The 17,231-nt window shown below is 45.9% G+C and overlaps 1 long non-coding RNA gene across 2 annotated transcripts; it reads right to left on the bottom strand.

Moving 5' to 3' along the window:
* Positions 1 to 367: 367 nt before the first annotated feature.
* On the bottom strand, positions 368 to 2,969 carry LOC124703453. Of its 2 annotated transcripts, none has more exons than XR_007003118.1 (4): positions 2,858 to 2,969; positions 1,093 to 1,193; positions 959 to 1,003; positions 368 to 592 (listed from the first exon to the last, which is right to left on the bottom strand). It is a non-coding gene; the product is annotated as an uncharacterized LOC124703453 (long non-coding RNA). The 2 variants fall into 2 exon arrangements; XR_007003117.1 differs by lacking the exon at positions 2,858 to 2,969 and adding an exon at positions 1,298 to 2,836.
* Between the last annotated feature and the right edge of the window lie 14,262 nt (positions 2,970 to 17,231).

Raw genomic sequence — 17,231 nt, forward strand, 5'->3', positions numbered from 1 at the left:
TCGTGGCAATAGCCTATGTCAACACCCCCTGTTTCATAGCATTAGGCATTTTGACATAAACGCTATGTTTGTGGCATTAACTTATAGCAACAAACATTCCACTCATGGCGACAAATAATTATGGCAACGGTCAACTTTTTGTAGCGAGAAGCTACTGCAATAATTTAATATTTTCGTGGTCATACTCTATTTTAACAAAATTCAGTTTCGTGGCACCAAATACTTATTGCAACCGGAACCGGAAAACTGTTTGTAGCAACAAGCTACTGCGACAACTTAGTAGTGGTGCGAAGATTTGACGCAACACTATTTTTCATGGTGCTAACCTAAGGCAACGGAAAGTGAGTTGTGACAATAGCCTATCGCAATCATAAAAAGAGCACTTAAATTACAAATTTAAAACCATACATATAATATGTAGGTTCATACAAATCAAAATACTCATAGCAAATATTCATCAAAGGAAGCTCAAGTAAATGGGTAGCCATCCTAATTAAGTGTAAGACTAAACTATCCATGATGTACAGTATAGTACGTATGTGTAGGTGTGTTTTCCCATTACTTGTACCCTCTCCAGCTATTTCTTTGCTTCCTGCAATCAAGAAATGGAAAGAAAAAATTAGCCAACTAAATATTAAGAGAAAGCAAGCCAAGTTCTGTCAACAAGCTAATACCAAGTGAAATGATGTAACGCAATATCTTTAATTACTAACCTAGGACATGCCATGACAGTAATTAAGCATGCAGCCATCCTGATAAACTTTAGTTAAATGTTTTCCATGCCATACAAGGACAAAAGCAATTGTACATGAAAACTAGCATCAAGTGTCCAGCAAATACAATTGGTACATGAGACTAAGTTACTAATTACTGAAGAGATTGGACAAAAGTATTGCTACTACAAGCCTATATTCTGAGCATACTGGGAAGGCAAAATGCTTCTGAGCTGCTTTAACACCTTTTAGAACACCTCGCCGTTTCTTCTTGTTCTGTCCATCTGCTTCTACAACCCAAATCATAGAAAAAAGTATTGCATTACTTGATTATTGGATTGCAAGAACAAAGGATCCAAATTTAAAGGAAAGCAAGTACCATCATGTAGGTGCGCACAGTAGCAGCAGCATGGGATGGCCATTCATCGAGGACACACATGTCATTAGCAGACACTGGAGTATCAGATTGCCCTTGAGTACCTGTACAAGATTTAGCAGTATTAAAGATTTAGCAATTTTACTCATACAAGGATTTTATGCATTATAGCAAATGCTAGGGACAACTTAATTGAGAAAAAAATTACCGGATCTGGATTGTCCACGTTTATTTCTGTATTCTGTTATACTTTCCATCCTTGTAAAGACAACATAGCCTTTCCTTACTGTACACTAAGATTCATTTTTTGCTAAACAGACATCAGAGGCTAATGATATTTCTGAAAGAATAAGACAGAGTGCCAGAACTTTAAACAAGACATATCAACTCTAACACTCGACACAATGTTCAACTATAATGGAATAGGTTTGAAGTGCAAGATTAATCTGATACAAAAAAACAAAAGGACAGATAGCACAAAAATGTATTAAAAACATCTAATTTTAACTCTGGAAAAACCTACAGGCAGATCACAAACGAAAACATATCCGTATCCTCTTTTATCATTCTTGCTACTGTTACTGAATAGACATTAGCATCAAGCCAAGAGTTAACTGAGATCAGGCTCTGAATGAACCCATACTACATTGAGTCATGTGTCATGTTATAATTCATTCAGATAAAGGAACTGGAACTGATCACTCAGTATTGAGTAACTAAATACAGAGTTGCAACTGCAAAGGTGAATAATCTACTGGCCACAAACTTACATGATACAAGCAAAATAAGACAGCTGAAACTAGATATGTGATAACAGTGGCGGAGGACGAAAAAGAATTGAGGTAAGGCGAACTCTAAAATAAATACTGTTATACTTTAATAAGATTTATAATTTTAATATGGGAGTAAAGAGATCCCAAATACAAAATCAAGCAACAAATTATAGTAAATATTTACCACTAACTTCAAATTAGCACTTAAAAGACCAAAAGGAGTATGAAAGTATCAGTGTATATCCACTACCAATCTTTTCAACTTTATGTTCATGCAATCTAGAAGGTAATGCTAGAGGATAGGTTTTTGCGATCAGCCATTCCTTCAAGATTATGGCTCAATTATCTTCTTGTTGATCTTGTTTAATTTATACTACATGTAAACAGAAGCAGCGACGGCGAAGTGTGAAACAGAACCAGCCTGCGCTAGTGCCTACTGAAGAAGTGCTCAACTCTCATTCCCCTTTCTTTTTTCTGCCTCCAAATGATCCAGCAGCGTTACTAACCATCCAGGGATTAACAAACGCCTGAACGCATACGGCCAGAATGAAGTTAGGGCGAGCGCCCGACCTCGTCATACCGCGTCCTCCGCTAGTGTGTGATAAGTAGCTCCATTAAGTAACTGGTAGATTCACAATGCGATTTAAATCTATTAGATATGTTGAGATGGGTTGCAATAGAAGTAATGCAAACGACTGCAAAAAAGATTTGAATTAGCTCACGGGGGATCTAAATGGATCTAACATTGCGACCACAGTGAAGAAACAGAGTTGTTAATTTAAAACAGTGAAGAAACAGGGGATCACAGGGATGTGGCTTGCTGATGAATGGGATCGCAGACTCGCAGCGTCTCCACCTCCGGATCGCTCATGTTGCGATTGGGGATGAACCCCGACGTGGTGCCGCTCTACGATGGGAAAAAGCACGCGGCACGGCGGCACTCGAAGATGTGGTTCTATGATGGGAGGGGATTGGGAGATTTCGGAGAAACTAACCTGAGGTTGACCCCGGCGTGCTTCTATGTGTTGACGCCGGCGATGACGCCATGAGCACAGACGAAGACGAGAACTGAGATCCAATGGCCACCGTGTTGACGCCGTGATTTGGTTTAGAGTACTAATCGGGAGTAGGTTTGAGTTGTTTGCCTGGAAGGTTAAATAGGCTATTTTTGGGTGGGAACAAAAATATTTGGACGGAGACTAATGAGGTGTTTAGCGGGAGGTTAAATTTTTTGGCCAAAACTAAATTATTAGGCGCTAATTTAGGTTGCGGGAAAGTAATTCTTTTGGAGGGAATTTTTACAATAATGAATATATTAGGAAAATAATATTCCAGAGCAATATGAAATATATATATGCTGCTAAAAATAACATTTCAGAGCGTTATGAATTGAGAAAAAAACGCTTCGCTCGCTCCGGGTCGTCCCTGCTATGGTGTCATTCTACCTTGTCCAATTCGGGTTGCGGTGTGCTGATCAAGTCACGGGCTTGAATTCGTGGGGATGCCTTGGTGGTAGTCCCGGAAGGTGGACTGCACGGGTGGCTCTTCTAGCGCCTTCCCACCATGGCGCACATCAACGGCATCACAAACCGAGCCAGGGACAATGCCGTTGGTGGAGGCTGATGGCGTCCACGGGGCCAACTCTTCATCTTCGTCGTCCTCACAGGAGCACAAAGAATCCACCCAGAGCATGCACGGAGCCGGCATCGCAGCACCAGCAGGAAAAGGCACCTCGGTAGAAACAGCGCCGCCCGAGGCAGCTGGTATCGGCGATAGGGACCCGAGCCCCACAACGGCCGGAACTTGCAGACGAATCCCCATCTTCTCAGGCGACATCTAGAGCGCACATCGACGTACCCGCCACCTTCTCTGGCGCCCTCCCCCCGTCGCACACATCAACGGAGCATTGGGCATCACCGGAGACATCGCGGTCCATGACGGGCAACGACGGTGAGGGAGCTTGGGGAAACACCTCAAGCGGCGGCAGCGACAGAGAACCGAGACCCTCAACCACCACGGCAGGGTCACGTAGCTCTTCGCAAGGAGGGCGAAAAACAGCAGGATACGCCAACGCAGGCTTGCAGAAGCGACGAGTACGACGCATTTGCCCACCAGCAGCTGGGTCTAACCTGCGGCGAGCAAGGGCGGCTGTAGCAAGCACGGTGGCGGGCTTCGGATGCAGAGATGTTGGCCCAGCGGACGGGGTTGTTGAAGGCCCGAGCACCTCCACAGCGAGGGCAGCGGAGCGAGCACGGGGCGAGGACGTCGAGGTGAGGCCGGAGCTTGTCGTGACAAAGGCAGAGGCGGTCGGCGGAGGGAGAACAGGTTGGCGCCAAGGGCTCGATTCGCTGCGCCACCGAAGGGTCTTGCGGAGCACGTCAAAGGCGGCGCCAGCCTTTTTCATGTCATGTGCGGGGATCTAGGGGAGGACGACATCCATGGTCTCACCGGTGGAAGGGGAAATCGAGGCCAGGAGCCATCGATTTGGTGCAAAGTATCTTTGGGGTATGGTTTCATTACGGATTAGAATCTAGAGAGTTAAGGGGGTTAATGCAAAAGGATACACGTATGCACAATACTGCCCGGATGCACAGGATATGTTGCCTTCAACTATTGCAGTACATAAATTTTGATCGTCATGTTATTGAAGTAAATGTAAACTGAAACGTGCTTGTTCGATGCCATGTTCTGAAAAAAATATAGCGTGGAGACTGCAGACTTACTATAAAAGATATTTGTCTCGATTTTTTTATGACAAACTAAGAATGAACCGGAAGGTAATTGGCGCGTTCCAGCTGTACACATGTCAGGTTCAGGGTTCGATTCTGTCCTTGGACAATTAAGTTTCGCCACAATGTAAATCATGATTGTTGCAAAAAGCGCGTAGACTAACTACAAAAGAGCTTTGTCTCTACTAAATGCAACAAAAAAGCCTTAGCATGTTGGTTAGAGGCGCCTGCTTGCACATGGGAGGTGCAAGGTTCAAAATCTATCATTTGAAATTAAATTTTGCCCATATAATAAAAAGGAAAAGGAATCAATCAACGACAATAATACCTATTTTTAAAAAACTATTGTATATTTTTAATCAGATCGCGATAAAAATATAAACAATGAAAAAACCATGATTTTTGCAGTATCTTATACATATTGCCATGGATACATAACTTATCGCAATATGCAGTAATTATTGCAACACAATGGGGTTGAGGCAAAAAACTGGTATAACAACAAAAAATATTTTGTTGCAATACAAGATAATTTTTTGCAACAATATGAGTACTTAGCGCAACATGCACAAATGTTACAATATATTTGATAATATTACCACGTGTTTTTTGATTTTGTTGCATTAGCTACTCTCTATTGCAACAAGGTGACAAATTCACGCAACAAAGTGTAATTGTCGCAATAGGCGCACCATATTACAACGCTAGTGTATTTTGTTGCAATACTCGTCCTCTATTGCAACAAAAAATGTAATTACTACGACAAAACTATATTGTAGCAATATGTGGAGGCTATTACAACAAACAAGAATTCCGTGGTAATATTGCATTATATTGCAACAAAAACTGATCATTGCAATAATTATTGTTGCAATAGACCAGATTTCTTGTAGTGAGACTCAAGCGTCTAAGCTTGGGGATGCCCAAGGCATCCCCTTCTTCATCGACAACATTATCAGGTTCCTCCCCTGAAACTATATTTTTATTCCGTCACATCTTATGTGCTTTGCTTGGAGCGTCGGTTTGTTTTTGTTTTTGTTTTGTTTGAATAAAATGGATCCTAGCATTCATTCGTATGGGAGAGAGACACGCTCCGTCTGTAGCATATGGACAAGTATGTCCTTAGGCTTTACTCATAGTATTCATGGCGAAGTTTCTTCTTCGTTAAATTGTTATATGGTTGGAATTGGAAAATGCTACATGTAGTAATTCTAAAATGTCTTGAATAATTTGATACTTGGCAATTGTTGTGCTCATGTTTAAGCTCTTGCATCATATACTTTGCACCCATTAATGAAGAAACACTTAGAGCTTGCTAATTTGGTTTGCATATTTGGTTTCTCTAGAGTCTAGATAACATCTAGTATTGAGTTTTGAACAACGAGGAAGACGGTGTAGAGTCTTATAATGTTTACAATATGTCTTTTATGTGAGTTTTGCTGCACCGTTCATCCTTGTGTTTGTTTCAAATAACCTTGCTAGCCTAAACCTTGTATCGAGAGGGAATACTTCTCATGCATCCAAAATCCTTGAGCCAACCACTATGCCATTTGTGTCCACCATACCTACCTACTACATGGTATTTCTCCGCCATTCCAAAGTAAATTGCTTGAGTGCTACCTTTAAAATTCCATCATTCACCTTTGCAATATATAGCTCATGGGACAAATAGCTTAAAAACTATTGTGGTATTGAATATGTACTTATGCACTTTATCTCTTATTAAGTTGCTTGTTGTGCGATAACCATGTTTCGGGGACGCCATCAACTATTCTTTGTTGAATATCATGTGAGTTGCTATGCATGTCCGTCTTGTCCGAAGTAAGAGAGATCTACCACCTTAATGGTTGGAGCATACATATTGTTAGAGAAGAACATTGGGCCGCTAACTAAAGCCATGATTCATGGTGGAAGTTTCGAGTTTTGGACATATATCCTCAATCTCATATGAGAATAATAATTGTTGCCACATGCTTATGCATTAAAGAGGAGTCCATTATCTGTTGTCCATGTTGTCCCGGTATGGATGTCTAAGTTGAGAATAATCAAAAGCGAGAAATCCAAAATGCGAGCTTTCTCCTTAGACCTTTGTACGAGGCGGCATGGAGGTACCCCATTGTGACACTTGGTTAAAACATGTGTATTGCGATGATCCGGTAGTCCAAGCTAATTAGGACAAGGTGCGGGCACTATTAGTATACTATGCATGAGGCTTGCAACTTGTAAGATATAATTTACATAACTCATATGCTTTATTACTAACGTTGACAAAATTGTTTCATGTTTTCAAAATAAAATCTCTAGCACAAATATAGCAATTGATGCTTTCCTCTTTGAAGGACCATTCTTTTTTACTTTTATATTGAGTCAGTTCACCTATCTCTCTCCACCTCAAGAAGCAAACACTTGTGTGAACTGTGCATTGATTCCTACATACTTGCATATTGCACTTGTTATATTACTCTATGTTGACAATTATCCATGAGATATACATGTTACAAGTTGAAAGCAACCGCTGAAACTTAATCTTCCTTTGTGTTGCTTCAATACCTTTACTTTGATTTATTGCTTTATGAGTTAACTCTTATGCAAGACTTATTGATGCTTGTCTTGAAGTACAATTCATGAAAAGTCTTTGCTTTATGATTCACTTGTTTACTCATGTCATTACCATTGTTTTGATCGCTGCATTCATTACATATGTTTACAAATAGTATGATCAAGGTTATGATGGCATGTCACTTCAGAAATTATCTTTGTTATCGTTTTAAGCTTGGGGATGCTGATACGTCTCCGACGTATCGATAATTTCTTATGTTCCATGCCACATTATTGATGATATCTACATGTTTTATGCACACTTTATGTCATATTCGTGCATTTTCTGGAACTAACCTATTAACAAGATGCCGAAGAGCCGATTGCTTCGTTTTATGCTGTTTTTGGTTTCGAAATCCTAGTAACGAAATATTCTCGGAATTGGACGAAATCAACGCCCGGGGTCCTATTTTGCCACGAAGCTTCCGGAAGACCGAAGAGGAGTCGAAGTGGGGCCACGAGGCGCCGCCACCATAGGGCGGCGCGGCCCGTGCCCCGGCCGCGCCGACCTGTGGTGTGGGGCCCTCGTGTGGCCCCCCGCGTTGCCCTTCCGCCTACTTAAAGCCTCCGTCGCGAAACCCCAGTACCGAGAGCCACGATACGGAAAACCTTCCAGAGACGCCGCCGCCGCCAATCCCATCTCGGGGGATTCTGGAGATCTCCTCCGGCACCCTGCCGGAGAGGGGATTCATCTCCCGGAGGACTCTTCACCGCCATGGTCGCCTCCGGAGTGATGAGTGAGTAGTTCACCCCTGGACTATGGGTCCATAGCGAGTAGCTAGATGGTTGTCTTCTCCTCATTGTGCTTCATTGTTGGATCTTGTGAGCTGCCTAACATGATCAAGATCATCTATCTGTAATAATATATGTTGTGTTTGTCGGGATACGATGGATAGAGAATACTATGTTATGTTAATTATCAAGTTATTACCTATGTGTTGTTTATGATCTTGCATGCTCTCTGTTATTAGTAGAGGCTCTGGCCAAGTTTTTGCTCTTAACTCCAAGAGGGAGTATTTATGCTCGATAGTGGGTTCATGCCTCCATTGATATCTGGGACGGTGACAGTAAAGTTCTAAGGTTGTGGATGTGCTTGTTGCCACTAGGGATAAAACATTGATGCTATGTCCGAGGATGTAGTTGTTGATTACATTACGCACCATACTTAATGCAATTGTCTGTTGTTTTGCAACTTAATACTGGAAGGGGTTCGGATGATAACCTGAAGGTGGACTTTTTAGGCATAGATGCAGCTGGATGGCGGTCTATGTACTTTGTCGTAATGCCCAATTAAATCTCACTATACTTATCATGACATGTATGTGCATTGTTATGCTCTCTCTATTTGTCAATTGCCCGACTGTAATTTGTTCACCCAACATGCTTTTATCTTATGGGAGAGACACCTCTAGTGAACTGTGGACCCCATTCCATTCTTTAATACTGAAATACAAATCTGCTGCAATACTTGTTCTTTACTGTTTTCTTGCAAACAATCATCTTCCACACAATACGGTTAACCCTTTGTTACAGCAAGCCGGTGAGATTGACAACCTCACCTTGTTTCGTTGGGGCAAAGTACTTTGGTTGTGTTGTGCGGGTTCCACGTTGGCGCCGGAATCTCCGGTGTTGCGCCGCACTACATCCCGCCGCCATCAACCTTTAACGTGCTTCTTGACTCCTACTGGTTCGATTAAACCTTGGTTTCTTACTGAGGGAAACTTGCCGCTGTGCGCATCACACCTTCCTCTTGGGGTTCCCAACGGACGTGTCAGCTACACGCATCAGCAGGCCCTGCCATGGCGCCGCCTACGCCGCGCCGCCTCGCCTCCTACCACCCGACGCGCAGGTTCCACGCCGCCACGCCGGACCGACGCCCGCCGAAGAGCACCGCCGCCAGCCCGAGGTACCCGCGCCCCCAACTTCGTGGCGGGTAGAGTCATCCCCGCCGCCGCCGGCACCGCACGGGCAACGCCCGACGGCACACACCGACGGCGACGGTAGGGGAGGGCGGAGGAGGAGGCCGGGGGAGGCTGGGGAAGAGGCGCGGCCCGGCCGCCGCGGGGGCGGCGTGGGTCGCGAGAGGGATTCGCCGCCTTGCATGTCTTGCAGGAGTTCCAGTGCATCATTCCTGCTAGGGGCACCCAAAGTGATGTTGTGCCTGTAGCTCAGAAGGTAAATTATGAATTTACTGGTTTATTTATGGTTTAAGTTGATTATTACAATTTAAAGCGGGAAATTTTAAAGCTTCATATTGCTGTCTTGCTGGTTCAGCAAACCTTATTGTCCGGCCTACACAACTCAAGGAAAACAGATAAGCCTGTTTGTTTGGGCTGTGGCTGGCTGGCTGTTCAGGAAAAGCTGTTGTGCAGCGAAAGCTGCTGTATAGGAAAAGCTGCTGTTCCGTGTTTCACTGTTTGCCTAACTTGTTGGTTGTTTAGCTGTATGATGAGGAATTGTCTGAAATACCCTGGAATTTCGAGAACATTTATAATACTATCTAACTTAAGTGTATAATTGATCGAATATGGTTTTTCCTGATCAAAATGATTAAACTTAACATTTCCTAGGTATTAATTGGATCCACAATAAATAATGATTGTTGTCTCCCATAGCAGATGACTGTTTCTACAATAAATATGGGTGAATTTTTTCCACCTCTCACCTACTATCAATTGCAAAGCTCGTTGCCTACTACAGTCTCCATCGGAATAATCAGAAGCGGCCGAAACGCTGCAGACACCCCATCCACGAAAACATCATCAAACTAGGAGATTCGTTTTCTTTGCAGGTCAGAGACTAGCACACGTAAATCAAGATCACGTCAGGGAGCTAGTCCATGGTGGAAACGGGACGGCGCACAGATCAGGTGAGTTGCCGCTCGTCTAGGCAACGGGACGGCGCACAGATCAGGTGAGCGACTCGACCGGGGTGGAGCTGGAACAGCCTGGTGGCGGACGGGTGGCGAAGCCAGGCGCAGACGGCGGGATTGGGTCACCTACGGCGGGAATCGAGCGCATAATGGATATTCGGACGGTGGCGGGTCCGGTAATAGCGGAGCGGCGGTGGTAGGTACCGGTGGCGCTTAACGGGATAGAGAGAGGATAACTGGACAAATAACATTTGGACAGTGCTGGGCGTCCCCCGGGGGATTTGATTTCCCAGCCCCCGGGTTCCCATGCTGACACGTGTCCTTTTTGCTGCCGGGTAGCAAAAAAATCTCGATTTTGCTTCAGTGTAGCAAAAAACGGTTCACCCACAAAATAAAACAAAAAAGGCTGAGCTCGCCGGACACACACCGGAGACTCGCCGGAGACCTCGCCGGAAAGCTTGTAGCAAACAAAATATGCTATTGTAGCGAAAAAAGATATCGTCGGAGACATCAAGGGGGAACTCGCCGGAGAACTCACCGGACATCTCGCCATATACCCCATAGCAAACATATTGTGCACATGTAGCAAAATCGTAAATAAATTGTAGCAAATTTGTTTATTCATATGTTGCAAAATCCTATAAGACATCAACCAAGACCTCGCTCGTAGCGGTACAACAGCGCGATGCTCGAGGTTGCAGGCTTGCAGCAACTCCATCCGCCCAAGATTGCAAAACCAAAAGCCGCTAGTAGCAACGCCCTACGCCTAGGGTAGCAAAGTAGGCCTCCGCCGGTAGCAAAAATTTCCCTCCCCGGTAGCAATGCCGGAGACCTCGGATAGCAAAACCGGTATCCGCGGTAGCAACAACACAAGCCTAAAGCAACAAAACTCCTAACGAATCAGAGGAGTACCACCTTGTTAGCAAAACTCCTTCCGCCCGACTTGTAGCACTCGCCGTGCCACCTTGTCGGCGAGCGTGCACTATTGCAGCACCACCATGCACCGCCGGTAGCAACACCGGCCTACCCCCGGCAGCACCTTGCCACACCACGCGGCAGGAGATGGTCGAGGAAGGAGCGGCACACGCGGGGCACCGCTAGGTGTCACCGACATCGGACGAAGTCGGGGACGGCCGGAGCTGCGTGGTGAGGTTGGACCTCCCCACGGCATGGACGCGGAGAAGGGCGGCGACTTCCACGCGGCGAGGTGGGCGAGCTCCGGTCTCGGCTCCCTCGCACGGGGGTTCCGCCTCGGCTCCCTCGCCGGCCGCGCCCTCTCGCTCCCCGCTCCCGGCCTCGCGCCGCCGCTCCCCGCAGCCTCCTCCTCGCGCCGTAGCCAGCGCGTGCGCGCCTTCGTCGGCGTCGAGACCGTCGAGGGCGCGGGGATTGGTGGTCGCCGGACCTGAGGAGGCTCACGGCGGGCCTCCGTCGCCGTCGAGACCGCCGAGGGTGCGGGGATTGGTGGTCGCCGGATCTGAGGTGTCTCACAGCACGGGATGGGAGGGAGAAGTGAGGAGCGGCCGCCGGGAGAGAGACGAGGGGATAAGGTCGTGGTGGGGGGCCCACCGATAACGTGTCTTGCTGGGACAAGAGCGCGTGCGCGTGCGATGGCTTTCATCCGACGGCCACGGAGCCGGAGGTTGCGGAGCGTCTTATCCCCCGGGGGGATTGGATCATTTTCCATAACATTTCGGGGCAAGGAGTAGAACGGGCGATCCAGGGTGGCAGTCTACTCGTAAATTCTCTCAAACGAAATGCCCCAACGTGAAAACGATTCTTTCGCTAAAGAGAAAGCCGCGGGAAGCACCTCCAGAGGTGCTTTTCCTTGTCTGCCTATTCTACCCGGTGGCTTCGGCGAAGCCCAAAGCGAAGCCATTGGCTCGTTAGGCTGGCTTATTTTCATGGAAAGCCAGAAAAAGCCCAAACAAACACCCCCTGAGAAAGCAGATAAAGGCAACATGATTCTGTTTGATTTTGTCTACACTGTATCACAATGTTCATTAAACCAAATATATGGTCAGCGACAGTAAGCCAATGAGATTATATGTGTTCAAAGTACTGCCTGATATCTTTGGTTTAAATTTATTTCTCTTGTTCTTTTCTTGAGATGGAACCACGGTCGAATAAACATAATAGAGATATTAACACGAACCTTCATGTACAAACGGCTGAAGGAAAACTGTTGTGGAACTAACAATCTAAAATGTTCAAACAACTTGCTAAATTTTTTCTAGCAAATATATTCGGGCCTATACCACATCATACCGGCAATATCTGGATTGGTTGCAATCTATCAAACCCATTTCAATGGAACCGAGTCTCGTATGGTAATATAACATACAGTTCGATTTGTATGGTTAAAATAAATTATAGCCTAGAATTGTGTACATTCAGAAGTAACAGAAAATATTCAATTAGAGTTGCCTTCCATTTCAGCAATGTATTCATAAATATGATGCAACACAGCACAATAAACTGGATGAATTACTCAACTATCACCGACGAAGCCCATATACTTTACATTGCCACATGCCTTCTCCGGCGAACGGATTAAATAACTCTCTTTGATTACTTTCCAACATCAGTATATTTTTGGAAATTTCTATAGTTTATTTTGAAAATGAACAGGCACGGCAACACGCGCTGTCATGATCTAGTTGTATGTTAATATATAAGAGGAGTCTCACTTTTTTGCTATGCAACTCGGATATGAAACACATAATAAAAAGTTACGTGCAGACAAAACGTTGCTGCCGAGTGGTCCAATATTTACCAGGCCTAAAATGGCCATGAACTAGGAAAATATTGGCGTTACCGAGTGCCGTTAAGAAAACAAACGGCAGAGATTGAGAACTCGATGAAAGCAAAAAGAAAAACATGAACACATGGCAAACAATTGAACTCAGCAAAATCCGGTAAAAGCACTTGGCCAAGAAGCAGACTCGACAAACTCCAGAATAAAAGCCACACGGCAAAGAAAAGTGACACAACAAAGAAACGAGATATGTGGATGGGTCACCCACGGTTCACCGCACTGTAACTGCACCATCCTTTAGTGTCCCCTTACTGGACACTGATAAAACTATGATAAAACTAATGTATCAAAGATTCTCTGATAGCATGCTATCGAAATTGAGAGAAACATCTTGAGCTACAGTCTTCAAATTACTTGGCTCTGCCAAATATCCATAGCTTCTCGCTTGTTTGTACAATCACAACTTCATATGTTGTGATCTAAATGATAATTTAAGTCTACCAAAGCAATTTCAAGATGACATTTGTAGGGACAATTATGCAGATATCTTGAATGTGGGTCTGTTATAACAATAGGGCCTATCATATGCATAACAATCCAATCATGTTATTAGAACTTATGAATAGTTTTCTTAGCTCTTGCTAGTTAATAAGAAGGTTTAAAAAGATCCATACACTTACGAACATCCGTTTTGGTTGCAGTGTCTATGGGAAGAGTATTTTACTTCTGCCATGGGCTATTAGTGTGTCTTTTTGAAGGACAACATCTTCGTTAAAAATATAACACTATATGAATATTAGTTTTTTTTTTCCAATCAAGGAGCATAGCCCCAACCTCTGCATCCAAAGGATGCACACAACTTTCTTCTTTATTAAATTATTCGCAATGCCGTACAAGGGAAATACAAAGATCAATCTCGAAGCCTCCTTCCTAGCGACAACTCGATATACCTACGATGAAGGGGGGACCATGAACTAGGCCATACTCCCTGATGGTACACCAACACACATCATCCAAAAAGCAAAACCCTGAGGGTGTGCCATTGCACACGTCGCAGAGTTCGTAACCGCCATCTATCTCGAACCCATCTCCAAGCGAGATCAACGTATTGACCATGCCAGGCCTGCCGTCGATGTCACCATAACACCAAACAGCTCCACCATGCTGCCCGCGTCCAGCAATCCTCGTCCATCTTCGATACCCCGGCCCGCAGCTTCACACCGTTGAGAATCATCGACGACAACGTGGTAGGTGAACACCACTCCACCAAACGCCACCTCCATCCAGCCGCTGCTCCAAAATTGATGCCCCAAGAGGTAGCACGACGCAGGAAGCGCCGTCATCGTCCGATCTTGGCTGGGTCTAGGGTTTCCCCCACGGTGGAGGCGGTCTTATTCTTCGCCAGAGGAGGTCGGCTGGTTGCTGGGGTGGCGATGAAGATCTAGTCGACGACGAGCTAGCGGCGAAGGGGTCACCGGTGAACACCGAGCCTTGACTTTATTCTTGGCGGATGATGGTGGCGGCTATTAGCGTCGTTCCCCTGCGAAGACATCATCTTTGCTGGCCTCTCCGTTTGCTCTTGCCAAGTTGGGGACTCGCGGCTGTATGAATATTAGTTCGCTTGATAACTTATCAATTTGTATTTTTGACGATTCTTGTAGGAGTATATATATTTTTGTGATAAAGTGAATAGAAAATAACTTAACCTTTGTTGATCTTAGACCATATATCTCACTTTTGGATGTGGAAAAGTTACGTGCTATATTGAACTCTACATGCACGCACGTGTCCGGCTATGTATCTCACGTTTGGACGTGACAACGTTACGTGCTAGACTATAGGGTACGGATTGATTTATTAAATAGTTGTGTAGCTATTATTCTCATCTTAAATCCTAGAAATAAATTTTAAATCCAATTAATAAAAAGATTTGTGTACTGGGGATTAACGTGGTGAATCTAGTAGACAACCGTATATTGCCATCTCTACCTGCAGGCCTTGGCATTTTCATACAATTCTCACTCCATTCCGGTTACTTAAGCACTCTAGGCTGAAGCATAAATCCTTGTTGGCTGTCAAATAGCCCACATAGTACACTTGTGGTAGCAGACGGTCAAGACGCTCTTACATCACCAACAATGAGGGTTTCAATATTCATTTTTCCCTCTTCGCCGATTGTTTGTGGCACACATCGATAGTAACTAAGAGCATCTCCAATCGCGTCCCCCAAAGGGATTTGGGGCGCGCCAGACAAAAAGACGTTCCCAGCTGCGTCCTCCAAAGCAGCTTTTTGTCCAGCGCGCCCCGATACGGTGTCCGGCGCCCCGAGCCCATCCCCGCCCCACGGGGGACGCACCAGGCACGCCGGACACAACGAAAAGCGAGGTGGGGTCCCACAGGTCGGCGACTATTTCCATAAACCGTTGGGTCGCGCCTTTTTTCTCGTCGCTCCTTCCATCCCGCGCCTCCCACCCCTCCGCCGCCGCTGGATTTGCCGGCCGTTTTGACGACTGATCTCTTCTGAGAGTCGACACCATTGTCGTGGTTGGCACTCTCGCCGGTCGTCCCGCCACTGCCGCTTCGCCTGCGCGTCCCAGAACGCGGCGTTCAAATCCGCCCCACCTCCGCGCACACAAGGTGCTCGACGACTTGCCAGTTACACGCGATTGGGCGTTGTTCGTTGCGTCGTCTGCCGCGGCGCAATTTTAACCATTGATTTTGCTTCAGACATGGATAGCGATGACGAGATGATTACCCTACTGCTGGAGGACGAGCAAGCCTTCGACGACGACCTCCGGGAGCATTTCCTAATCATCGCGGCCCTCCAGGACGTGCTTAACACCGAGGCGGAGAAGAGGAAGAGGCCGCACCGCGGAGGATCAAGGCCGGGGAGAAAGAAGTCGAACTCCCGGCAGAGGATGGAGGGGCATACCATGCTGCACAATGACTACTTCGCAGATGACGCAACACATGCCGACAATTTTCGGCGCCGGTATAGGATGAGCAAGGATATGTTCATGAATATCCTCCACGGCGTTTGAGAGTTCGACCCCTACTTCAAGCTCAAGCACGATGTTGTAGGCGATGTCGGGTTCTCGTCGATTCAGAAGTGCACTGCCGCCATGAGAATACTTGCATATGCAGCACCTGCCGATACACATGACGACTACCTTCGCATTAGTGAGTCTACTTCCATTGAGTGCATGTACAAGTTTTACCGAGCTGTGGTGGGAAAGTTTGGCAAATACTACTTGAGAGGACCAACTGAGGAAGAGACTGCAAGGATCATGGCACAAAATGCTGCCAGAGGATTTCCTGGAATGTTTGGAAGCATCGATTGCATGCACTGGGCATGGAAGAACTGCTCATTTGCTTGGCAAGATATATACAAAGGACGTCATGGATATTATAGTGTGGTGCTTGAAGTTGTGGCAGATTATGACCTCTGGATTTGGCAATCTTTCTTTGGCATGACCGGATCACACAATGACATCAACGTGTTGCAGCAGTCTCCGGTGTTCAGTAGACTAGTGGAAGGGCATGCTCCACCATGCAACTATGAGATCAATGACCACCAATATACCAAAGGCTATTATCTAGCCGATGGTATATATCCAGAATGGGCCACTTTTGTCAAAATAATCTCAAATCCATCATGTCAGAAGAATTCCCACTTTGCTACAAGACATGAGGCTTGCAGGACGGATGTCGAGCGGGCATTTGGTGTGCTTCAAGCTCAATTTGCAATTGTTCGATACCCTGCTCTAAACTGGTCTCACGACCAAATGTGGGAGGTGATGCAGACTTGTGTGATCATGCACAACATGATCATCGAGGATGACCGCAAGAATCATGTCTAGTCACATGTTGGTCCCTATGAGTGTGAAGGCCCTCTTGCGGAGGTTGATCATGAGTTGCCTGCAAATTTTGCTGATTTCCTAGTAGTGCACGCAGGGTGGGGTGGGTGGAGGAGGAGACCAAGGAGGCCGGCCGGAGGTGGTGGATGGGTGGGTGGAGGAGGAGGAGGAGGAGGAGGAGGAGAAGGTCGCGACAGGAGGAGGAGGAGTAGGTCGTTGGGTGTGGAGAAGGAGGAGGTCACCGGGTGGTGAAGGAAGCTAGAGGTGGAGGAGAGAAGTGGAGGTGGAGGAGAGGAGAGAGGAAAAGGGGAGAAGTGGAGGTGGAGGAGAGGAGGGAGGAAGTGGAGGAGAAGGCGAAGTGGAAGTGGAAGTGGGGGAGAAGGGGAAGTGGAAGTGGAGGAGAAGGTGAAGTGGAGAAGGAGAAGTGGAGGAGAAGAGGAGGAGGAGAAAAGATAGAGGGAGAAGGGCGCCGCCGGAATTCAAATTTCATCCTAAAAAATCTATGGCACATGTGCATTTCGTGCACCACAGAACTTTTTTCTTCAATTTTTTTATTTT

Source organism: Lolium rigidum, chromosome 3 (assembly GCF_022539505.1).
Source record: "Lolium rigidum isolate FL_2022 chromosome 3, APGP_CSIRO_Lrig_0.1, whole genome shotgun sequence".
Classification (NCBI taxonomy): domain Eukaryota; kingdom Viridiplantae; phylum Streptophyta; class Magnoliopsida; order Poales; family Poaceae; genus Lolium; species Lolium rigidum.